This window comes from Colobus angolensis, unplaced genomic scaffold (assembly GCF_000951035.1).
Source record: "Colobus angolensis palliatus isolate OR3802 unplaced genomic scaffold, Cang.pa_1.0 Scaffold148, whole genome shotgun sequence".
NCBI classification, from domain to species: domain Eukaryota; kingdom Metazoa; phylum Chordata; class Mammalia; order Primates; family Cercopithecidae; genus Colobus; species Colobus angolensis.
This window is the reverse complement of record NW_012114577.1, coordinates 5716253-5728860: the sequence shown is the minus strand read 5'-3', so window position 1 is coordinate 5728860 and position 12608 is coordinate 5716253. Positions and strand designations below refer to the sequence as shown.

The 12608-nt window shown below is 35.7% G+C and overlaps 1 protein-coding gene across 1 annotated transcript in view; it reads right to left on the bottom strand.

The window, feature by feature from the left end:
* RYR2 (ryanodine receptor 2 (cardiac)) overlaps positions 1-12608 on the bottom strand; it is a 592347-nt gene that overhangs the window by 269062 nt on the left and 310677 nt on the right. The window lies entirely within an intron of this gene.

Sequence of the window (12608 nt, the reverse complement as noted above, 5' to 3'; positions counted from 1 at the left end):
AAGAAAAAATTATCAGGTAGTTATCCTTATTTTTAATTATGCTGATATTTATGAATAAAATACTATATTACATTCTAGTATGCATTAATAGATTTAACTCCTAATTTTCTAAATATAGAATTTAGTTTTTTTGGAAAACTAAACTACTGAAAACTCCCAGGTTCTCTTTTCTCTGCTTGGTTTCTATATCAAGACTTTACAAATATGTATAGTGCGCTCAAGTAATGCAAACTAATTTTAATATTAGCTCAAATCAAATATTTAAGAAGGCAAATTTGATACAAAAATATAAGAGATAATTTCCCCAAAAGCCCCTTACAAAATTCTCTTGGAATTAAAACATACTACTAATCCCCTTAATTACTATAGGGAATGAAAATAGGGGGTACTATATGGAGAATAGACTGCAGTAAGAACAGTGCAGAATTTCTGAGTCCTAATATTCTTCTTCCTGGCCCCATTGCTGTACTATTCTTATGCCCCTTGATGATACTCAACCCAAACTTGAAACAAACATGTGGTTCACAGACACTATCATACTATCATACAAGGCACTTCACACACAACAAAAGTACTCTCCTTTTTCCTTTTTAATCTCTGTGGATTTTCCTATTTGTTTGTTTTTGGTTTTGTTTTTGTTTTTTGAAACAGAGTTTTGCTCTTGTTGCCCAGGCTGGAGTGTAATGGCACCAACTCAGCTTATTGCAACTTCTGCCTCCTGGGTTCAAGGAATTCCCCTGCCTCAGCTTCCTGAGTAGCTGTGGTTACATCCATGCCTGGCTAGTTTTTCTGTATTTTCAGCAGAGACGGGGTTTCCCCATGTTGGTCAGGCTGGTCTCGAACTCCTGACCTCAGTTGATCCACCAGCCTCAGTCTCCCAAAGTGCTGGGATTACAGGCGTGAGCCACCGTGCCCGGTCCCATAGTATATATTTCTTAAGTTAGTTTAGGGTAGCCTGCAACCACTTTTTAAAGAAGCAACAGTTCAACATTATACCTCTTGCTAAAACACTAACACAAAGTGAAATCTGGGTTTGTAGGAGTCTTTTTAAAAAAGATCCAGGCAATCTGTAACAAATTTATTTTGCACACCTTGTAGCATCAAGCACCTGAACCACAAAGTAAGCGCTCCATAGATACCTGCCTAACTGTATCTAGAAACAAAGACTCTTCTGGGCTCTGGATACAGGAGCCCGGACAAATACCCAGACAGGGTAGCATCCTGTCAAAGACCGAACTCTCCCCCAAACACCCTTATGCTTCGCTCCACTTTAAACATGACAGATTTATATGTTTGGCAGGCAATTACAACTCATGTAAGTGTGTTATAGAAGTGATTTTATACTGTTATAATGAATATAATAATAATGGACATTTAAAAATGAATGCTTGGGAGACATAATCCTGTCATACATTATCAAGTCTGTTGGTATTCAAAGTAGAAACAATTCAGGAATTATATAATTAACAAACACCTCAAGATTACGGCCAAGGACTGAGAAAAGTCCCAGTACCTCTCAGGCATGACACACCACCAATGACCTAACTAGGGCCTAAAAAGGCCTAAAGTAACCAATACACTCTGCTCTCCAAATAAGAGAGTTAAAAAAATATCTGCCACTAGAGGGCAGTCAAGATCTAACTAGACACTAAAATCATAAGTTACAAGAAGATACAAGGAAAAGCTAAAATTTTATACATATCTAGAATCTTTTAGGACGAATGATAATACTTTTTTAAATTATTGGTATTAATCAGCCATCCTTTCAACATTCTGGTATTATTTTGGATGAAGCAATTCAAATCTTGACTAAACCTTGTAGTAAATAAGAATAAATTCCATTTTCACACGCTTTAAAATATTATTGACAACAATACTCCAAAGATACTACAACTCAAATACAGAGTTCACATTTTATCTGCAATACGTAAGCATTCTCCTAAGAGAAAATAAATTGTAATTCTGATTAATTACATAAGGCTTGATTCAATTTTATTAAACTTTTAGGCCCTTGACTTTTTTAAATGTCGGCAACAGCAGGATAGACTATTATAAATTAATGTTTTTAATCTCATCTTAGTGATAACCAGACTGATTTTGCTTTCTGCTATAAAATCTCTCAACATCTATCTTTTATTTTTTATTCCCACCATCCTTGTTCAAAAAAAACAATTTTTCTAAAGCCTCCCAACTGGTCTATCTCCAAGCACTGCCCCCTCCAATCTGTCCCTTCCCACTGTTGCCATAGTTATATTGCTATTGGAAACTGTTATCACACATCAAGCTCTTGCTTTAAAACTTCCTGGGGCTGGTACTCTTTATACAAATTTATCCACATTTCTTAGCTGAGTTTACAAGATATTTCATATTTTGTCCTAATCCTTCTACCTTCATCTATGTCTGTTCTCTCTCCCATCTGTACCCTATATTTTATCCTAAGTGGACCATCTACCCTTCCTCAACTCTTTCTATACTTAATCACATCAGATGTACTTTCTAGTACCAATAGCCTTTCTGACACTAATCTCTACTTGCTGAAATTTTGATCCTTTCAACATCTAACTCTGAAGACATTTTCTCCCTTTACTGATTCCTGATCCTTTCAACATCTAACTCTGAAGATGTGTCTCCCTTTACTGATTCCTCCCATTGGAAAATTAATCTTTCTTCTTATGTCTTTTCCATACAGATCACCTGCATCCTTACTATGAAGCACGCTGTTATATTCTGGCATAGAGTGAACAATAAACATCATCTCAGCTTCTACTGTAGAATATGCCACTCTATTCTCGTTGCTCGCTGTTCACATAACTTTAGTAAAATCAAACCTTGTCAAACAACTTGTCAGTGGCTCTGTCTCTAAATTCTTAAAATACAGAGATTGTGTGATCACTATTTTTTCCTCCTTGTTTTCTCATTTTCTTGTACATTCACTCTTCAAACTCATTAGATTCCTTCATTCTTCCCTTCCTTACCTATATAACTTTCCATACTTTTTGCCCTTATTAGCTTTTCCCCTACTTGCTCTGTTAACCCCAATTACTGTCCAATTTCGCTGCCTTCGCTGTGAACATCTGTACCTGCTCTGCTGAGTTTGCCAGAAAACACACGCACAGAACAGATCGGCACCACCAACTCACAGTCTCGAACCTCAATGGGACCATCAGTGTTTCTCCACAATGTGTTTATCTGTTTGCAGCTTGCTCTCTGTTCCATCCCACAAAACAGCAATTTTTAATCTTTATTGCTGAGTGGCATCAGCAGAAATGGTAGAGAAAGAACGTCCAAAAATCCTCTTCTCCACAAAATTAATGAGAACACTGGCAAAAAATTATGCAAATGAAATTTTTCATAGCTCCGGAAATGAAAGGCTAGCAAAAGCCAGGGAGAGTTTATTTGACAAAAATGTCCAAATGTTGGTAAGAACAGCAAACTAGTGATGTTTTAATTTGCTCCTGCCCCATCACACCCTCTCTCTAATTCCGAGGCATACTGAAAACCAACAGCCCCTCAATCATAGTGAAAATCAGCCACCCACAAGCCCTTGTAGTGGGCAGAACAGAGCTGGAGTTCATCCAAAGCCCAGTTCCCAAATAACTGTCATTATGTTCCCTTTTCTGGAAAATTCCATTGGTAAGACTTGTCTTTAATCCACTTGACTTACAGTTTGCCCAGTGCAAATAGTCATTTCTCCAAGGACATTTGTTGAAAATCACCTGAGGCAATCTGTTAGCCTTGCAGCTCTGTGAGGCAGCAATAACAGTTGAGGCAAACAACAACTGACCAAAAAGTTTGAAAGGAAAAGCTGGGGAATTAAATATTCATCATGGGATGTGAGAAGCTCCAACATATTCCTGGGACTCTAGAAGGCCATGCTCATGCCCAGGGCTGTGCATGTATTCAGGAAAAACCTGAAAAAGCTTACACCTCTGAAAGACCTTGAGGCTCTGCACATGCAGTAAGAGAAGGCTAATGTGAAATTGTACATTGCCTGGTTGAGTGTTGAAGGCATGTGCCAACATGCTCACATCACATTGCCTTTCCTTCGGTAAAGACTGGGAGACCTATCGATCCTGGGCATTTAAAGAAGTCTCTGTCCTATCATTAGCTGACCACGAAGCTAATGAAACTGAGACTTCAGTGGCCACCCATGACAGGCAACATAGTCTCTACTAAACTAGTTTAGAAAAATTACTAAGGAAACAAACAACCATGACAATAAACACAACAGCAAAATCTGAAATAGGGGTGAATACAGAGTTGCCAGATTACATTATTTAAAATGTTCAATTTTTCACAAAAATTGTGAGACATGCACAAAGACAAGAAAGTATGTCCCATACATAAAGGGGGAAAAAGCAGTCAACAGAAATTATTCTTCAGGAGGCCGAGATGTTGGGCTTATTAGACAAAGACTAAGTTAGGTATCTTAAATCTGTTCCAAGAACTAAAGAAAATCATGTGTAATGAGCTAAATAAAAGTATGAGGCCGGGCACAGTGTCTCATGCCTGTAATCCCAGCACTGTGGGAGGCCGAGGCAGGTGGATTACCTGAGGTCAGGAGTTCAAGACCAGCCTGACCAACATGGTGAAACCCCGTACCTACTAAAAATACAAAATTAGCCAGGCGTGGTTATGGTCCATTTCTGTTCTGCCCACTCCAGGGGCTTGTGAGTGGCTGATTTTCACTATGATTGAGGGGCTGTTGGTTTTCAATATGCCAAGGAATTAGAGAGACAGTGTGATGGGGCAGGAGCAAATTAAAACATCACTAGTTGCTGTTCTTACCAACATTTGGACATTTTTATCAAATAAACACTCCCTGGATTTTGGCCAGTCTTTAATTTCCAGAGCTATGAAAAATTTGATTTGCATAATTTTTTGCCAGTGTTCTCATTATCCCAGCTACGTGGGAGGCTGAGGCAGGAGATTCACTTGAATCCGGGAGGCGGAGTTTGCAGTAAGCCAGGATCGTGCCACTGCACTCTAGCCTGGGTGACAGAGTGAGACTCCATCTCAAAAAAAAAAAAAAGGGAAAAATGATGCTTCACCAAATAGCATCAATATCAATAAAGAGGCAAATTATAAAAAAGAACCAAAATTTCTGGAATTGAAAAGCACAGTACCTGAAATTAAATATACACCAGAGGGCTCAACAACAGAGTTGCACTGACAAGAGTCAACGAACGTAAACATAAGTCCATTAGTCAAGTATGAAAAACAGAAAAAGAAATGAAGGAAGGTAAGGAGAGTTTCAGAGGCCTGAGGGATACACTCAACCGTACCAACATACACATAATGAAAGTCACAGACTGTAAGCAGAGACAGAAAAGAGAAGAAAGAATGAATAAATTAATGGCCAGAAGCTTCTCAAATTTAATGGAAAACATTCATTTATACATCTAAGAAGTACAATAAACTTTGGGGATAAATTCAAAGAAATTAAAACTAGACACATCATAATCAAACCGTTCAAATCCAAAAACAGAGAGAGAATCCTGAAAACAGTGAGAAGCAACTCATCACATAGAAGGGACCATCCAAGATTGATGTCAATGTCTCATCAGAAAACACAAAAACCAGAAGGCAGTGGGATGACATACCTGAGTACTGAAAGAAAAAATAATTGTCAGCTGAGAATTCTATACCCAACACATCTTTATTGCTCTCTTCAAGGCTTCTAATCCAGTCCAGCCTTCCTTGACTTCTACTCCTTAGGAAAATAAATTCATTTTCTATTTCAACCTAAAGACAATAATTGTACAGTAAACTGCCCTCAGCCTCATTCTGATTTTCCCTGTACACAGGTTTTTGCATAGTCTTCAATCTTTACTTCTTTCCTACCAACCTTAGGGGAACAAGTGTTGTTCTTCCTTTTCTATGAGGCCAATCCCTTGACCTGTGTTCTGAATTTCATTCCCTTCAACCTTCTCAGAGACCACAGCTCATCAAGCTCCTCTTACTCTATTTTCAACTTCTCTCTCTCCCTTGGCGTAAAAATGTCCAAATTTCTTTCATTTAAAAAATGAATTCTTTAGCTCTCTGTTTCTCTCTAGTAATAGTCTCACGTTTATGTTTATATATGTAATTGAATCCTGGTATATTTGTTGAATTGTCTCACATGCACCTCAAACTTAAGATGTTTACAATAAAACTCAGAATCTTCCCACTACCCCATGTCCATCTGCTCCAATTCCTGTGTTCCCAACCAATGTGTATGTAGTTAACATCTATCAATCCAGAAACTATCTCAGATGCCTCCTTCGTCCTTCTGCTGATTCTACTTCTAAATGCCAAATATATTTTTCTGTTCACAGTATTGCCAAAGATAAGGCCTCCAACACTCTTCATCTACACTTCTTTTTTAGCCACCAAACTGCTGTCCTCATCTCCAGTTTTGTTTACATTCAGACTTTTTCCTAAAGAGCCATTAGAATCATTCTTTAATTTAAAAAAAAATCTGTTTTAACTCCTGCCTCCTCTATTTGATCTACTGCCACTTTTCTAACTCCACTCTACATCTGGTCATGCAAAGCTCTCTGAAATTCCCATTTGCAATCCTCTTTGTGTCTCTAAGCCTTACATATACTATCCTCTCTGCCTGAAATGCATGAACCCAATTGACTTAGCTGTACCTACTTTGGTGGTTTTAAAATATGTTCACAAACACGTTAGTACACCTCCATTCAAAAAGTGTGGGCTTCATTTAGTGGTTCACTTCTAACAAACAGAATATAATAGAAGTAATTGTAACAAGCATTGCAGCATCCTCCATGTACTCACTCTTCGATTTTTCATTCTGGGGGGGGTCAGCTTCCATGTGAAGGCACTCGAGCAGCTCTATGAAGAGCTCTGTGTGGCAAGGCTGCGCCCATCTGGCTGTGTCTTCTGCCAACAGCCAGAGAGGAAGCGAGTTCTTTAGTCAACAGTTATGCAAGTGAGCTGTCTTAGTATTCAGTGTTCCAGCTCCAGGGAAGTCTTCAGATGACTTAAGCCCTGGCCAACTTAATAGCAACCTCAGAGAGAGTATGATCCAGAAGCAGAAGCACCTGTCACTCACATTCATAAACCACAAAAACTTTGAGATAACAGATGTTTCAAATGTTTATTATTTTTTAGCCACTGAGAGTTTTTTTTTTTTTTTTTTTTTGGCGGGAGGGAAAGGACTAGTTTGCTGTATAGAAATAGATAACTAATATACCTCCTCTTTAAAGATTTCCCTCATATCACCAAGCTGAGTTAAACCCCCTGTATTATGACTCTTGGGCTTAACACTTACATTGTATGGTAGTGGTGGCAATTTAGTCTATTTTCCCTGTCTACATTGAGAGCTACATAAGACAAAAACTCTTATTCATCTTTGAATTCCCAGAAGTAGGCACAGTAGATGTTCCATACCTATGTATTAAAATAGAGTGGCCAGGCACGGTGGCTCACGCCTGTAATCCCAGCACTTTGGGAGGCCGAGGAGGGCGGATCACAACATATGAGTTCAAGACCAGCCTGGCCAATATGGTGAAACCCCGCCTCTACTAAAAAAATAAAATAAAATAAAATAAAATAAAAATAAATAAATAATTATCCAGACATGGTTGCAAGCACATGTAGTCCCAGCTACTCGGGAGGCTAAGGCAGGGAAAATCACCTGAACCGGGGAGGCAGAGGTTGCAGTGAGCTGAGATTGCACCACTGCACTCTAGCCTGGGAGACAGAGTGAGACTGTGTCTCAAAAAATAATAATAATAAAATTTTAAAAATGGAAATGAGAAGAATTACAAATATGGAAGTAAAATGAAGTGCAGCATACATTTTATAAATATAAGCTCCTTTTCTTTCTTCTTAAAATTCACACAATTCAGAAGAAAGTAGGTACCCATAAGGTAGCTTATGTTGTCCACAACGATGTTAGGAAGATGAAATTATTAATATGTAGTAGCTACAAATAGTATAAAACACTGTATGTCATCAGAATAACATCTCAACATTTTACTTATCTGGTATCATTCTGGAGTAAAGTCATCTCTAAAAGCAAATGTGTCATGTGTCACTGAATATAGTTTATGCCTTTAAGTGACAATATCTTCAAAATATAACCATCATTGATTTTTTTCTGTCTGGCATTGTAATGCATATTTCTATGTACAGGGGAAAATGTACTCCTTTTCTTGGATACCAACCATAATTAACTCTTTCCTTGAAGACTCAAGGTTATAATTTTTCTGAGCTGTAGTGTTTTCCCTTATTTTTAGTTATTATCTATAACTTTAGATATTTATTATTATATTAAGTTATTATCTATAAGTTTAGAATTGAGTCAACCAGACTTAGGCATTCTCTCTTTGTAATTTTCAATGAGTATCAGGAAAGCATTGTGAGAGTTCCTTCTAAATGTAGAGTAAATAACTTTCAAAATGTTTGATATTAAGTAGAGTGGGGTAGCGGAAGGAAAATGGGTAATTATATCCCTATTAAGACTATTGATACCAAAAATATAAATATTCACGTGTAAAGTAATGAAAACCTGGGGAAATCAAACAGTTCATGTGTCAGACTATAAAGCCATGCGTGAGTTTTTTCCCCCAAATTTTATCATTATCATTATATAAGTATCTTTCCAACCTAAAAATAGATTGACTGTCACCACTGCTACCTACATCCTCCACGGATGCACAATGTTAAAGATTTATAAAGTTAGAGGAAAGCTCAAGAATTCTTTGATTATGACACCCTTCTTTTGCCTAAAGAGAGTGGTTCAATCAAATATTTGAAAGTATGCAAAAACATTATTGGAAATACTATATCATCACAAGGCAATGTTAGTGAATATCTGTATGCCTGATATATACATTTGTTCATTAGAAAGTACATTTCATAGGTCATTTCAAAGCTGTGAAACCAGGATATCTTGACATTGTGATTGAACACTGACATTCTCCATAGGATGCCACAGTCCTACTCAACAATGCTGTGCGCTCCTAAGGTAACATAAGACGTAGTCACGCATAACCACTGCAGATCACTCATAATAATCCATGATTGGTCATATGGAGAAACAAATACTTGTCTGAAATTTTAACCAAAACAAAAATACACTTAAGATCAATTAACCTTTCAAAAGATTGATAAAATAAATTCATCCCTTAGAGGAGTGCTCACGATAAAAAGAGAGAAAACGTCAACTGTCGACATCAGGAATGAAAAGGGGGATATCATTAAAGATCCTACAGACATTAAAAGAATAATAAGAGCACATTAGTGCAATTTTATGCCTATATATGGCAACCTAAATTAAATGAACTAATTTACTGAAAAACATAATTTATCAAAACTGACACAGGAATAAATAGAAAATCTAAATAGCTCTCAAGGTATTAAATACATTGAATTCATAATAAAATACTTTCCTATAGGATAAAACTCTAGGCTCATGCTTTCGATGATAAATTCTATCAAATATTTGAAAAAGAAATAATATAGAATTAACACAAATTCTTTCAGAAAACAGGAGAGAAAATTTCCTACTTAGGAAGCTATCTTTACATCGATATCAAAATCTAACAAAGATATTATAAGAAAAAAATTATACAGCAGTGTATTGTCCATAAACTTAGCTACAAAAGTCCTAAGCAAAATGTTAACAAATAGAATACAGCTCTGTGTAAAAAAGGACAATGCACCATGACTGAGGAGAGTTATCCTAGAAATAGAAAACTGGTTTAACAGTTGAAAATCACTTGATAGTCATGATATCCACAGAATAAAGGAGAAAAATACATAATCTGTTCAATAAATGGGGAAAAAAAGCACCTGACAAAATTCAAGACCCTATTTATGATAAAATCACCCACAAATGAAGAATAGAAGGGAATCTCTTCAATGTGATAAAGGATATCTATAAAAAGCTACGCTTAACATCATACTTAATGGTGAAACATCACAACTTTCCCCCATAAGGCAGAATAAACTCTCTTACCATTTCTATTCAAGAGTGTTCTGAATTCTTTACCTGTTCAATAAATCAAGAAGCAAAAAAGCTATAACAATCGTAAAAGAAAAAGTGAGGTTTAGTTTTTGCAGACCTCATGATTATGTATATAGAAAATCCCACTGAATTCACACACACACAAAAAAAAATAGAACTGACATATACATTTAGCCAAATCACAGGATATAAGGTCAATATGCAAATATCAATTATATATCTCATATTCATGTACATTTGGGAAATGACATAAACTTTAAACAAACTTCATGTAATATTATCAAAAACATCAGATAAATCTAACAATGCATAAGACCTCTACTCTGAAAACTGCACAGCAATGCTAAGAGAAACTAAAGAGGATGAAAATAAATGGACAAATGTACCATGTTCATGAATCAGTTGACTAAATATGGCTAAAATATCAATTCTTCCGAAACCAACCTATGAATTCAACTGTAATCCCATCCAAATTAAATTAACAAGTTGAATCTAAATGTATATAGAAGTGCAAAAGAAGAATAAAAAAACCTTTATAAAAGATGAAAGAAGTTGGAAGACTTTCCTTACCTGATTTTAAGATTTATTATGCGATAAAAATGAAGACAATGGAGTATTATTAGCTTAAGGACAGACATACAGATCAATGGAACAGAATATACAGTCCAGAAATAGACTGACTTATCTGTTCGATAGACTTTGACTAAGATGCCAAGGTAATTTAATTTGCTAAGAATAATTGTTCCAACAAATGGTGCTGGGACAGCTGATATTCATCTGTACAAAAAAATGAACCTAGATCTTAACTTTACCTCATACACAAAAGCTAACTCACTTTAGATCATAGACCTGCAAGTAAAAGCTAAAATAATAAAACTCTGGGAGGAAACGTAAGAGAAAATATTTTTGTTTATGCATAGGCAAAGATGTCCTAGGACATAAAACCCCCAACTGTAAAGGAAAAGAAATCATAAATGGACTTCAAATTAAGAATGCCTGCTCTTTGAAAGACCTCATTAAGGAAATGAAAAAGTAACCTACAAATGGAAGAAAATCTTTCCATACCTGGCATGGTTCTTCTATTCAAAATATACTTTTAAAAATGCAATTCAGTAAAAAGGCCAACACAAATTAGAAAATATGCCTCAGCAATTATACTCTTAGGTATTTAACCTAAGAGAAATGAAAGATTAATTATATACCAAGATTTGTATATGAATATTCATAGCAGCCTTATTCATAATCACCTACAATTGGAAACAACCCAAATCATCCATCTATAGGAGAATGGATAAACAAATGGTAAATTATTACTATTAAGGAATGCCATTGAGCAACAGATTTTGTGATATACATGAAACATGCAAGATCATAAAAGCATTATGTTGAACAAAAGAAACTAGATATAAAAAATACATGCTAGAGTGATTATAACATCTACTTTTATAGGTTACATTTATATTTCTATTTGCTATAAATTAATCTGTAATGATAGAACTTACAAAGTGGTTACTTTGTTGGAAACACAATGAAATTTTCTGGAATGAAGAAAATATTGGAGGTGTTTTTGGTAGTGGTTCCTTTTGTTTCTACAACTGACAAAATTTACCAAACTGAACACTTTAGATGTGTACATTTTATTGTATATAAGTTCTATTTCAATTTAAAAACATAATTATTTAGAACCAATTAACTTTCAGGGTGTATTCTATATCAGAGAATTACAGAAGTCTTTCTGATTGCCAATTTTTGCCTTACAAGCCTTTTATTGTTTACTTTCTTCCCAGTGGTTACATGGACTATATACTCTTTAAGACAGGAATCTTCTTGGTATTTTGCACACCTAACAGCATTTGATTCATAATGAGTGTACCATATCTCTGTTGTTTTACAGCTAACCTCCAGATAGATATGATGTTAGCATTATGGATATTATTATTATTGTTAACAAGTGGATATGTCATTTAATTTGCAGCCAGTGTAAGAGTCCAGTAACTGATAAGATCTGTCAAGATGTTAAGCATGTATTTGCTCAATTCAAAGGACTAAAATATGTCAGGATGCCTATGATTAGGATCCTACATCTGCCACTTTAAATGGGAAGACACAGAAGTCCCTGAATCTGAGGTTCCTTATCTGTAAAATGAGCATAATATAAGTATCATCCTCATAAGAGTTACTGTGAGGATTAAATAATAATTGTAAAAGTCTTAGAAACACTTATATAGCTAATATATAAATATTAACTATCATTATTATTTAAGATCCACTTTTATGTACAGGTAATGCACTGAAAATATGAGCCACTAGAATACATTTGGAATACATTTTTAAAACTTTCCATCAAAAATTATAGGCACTATAATGAAGCACACAACCCTCATTTCTTTTTTGTCAATTTTTTGAAAATGGGTATTAAATTAACTCAAACCGCAGGAGCAAAGGATTAAAGAGTGGATCATTCTATGTAAACTACATTCTCTTTTGTTCTTCTTTTTTTTTTTTTGAGACAGTCTCACTCTGTCTTCCAGGCTGGAGTGCGGTGGTGCGATCTCCGCTCACTGCAAGCTCCGCCTCCCGGGTTCACGCCATTCTCCTGCCTCAGCCTCCCGAGTAGCTGGGACTA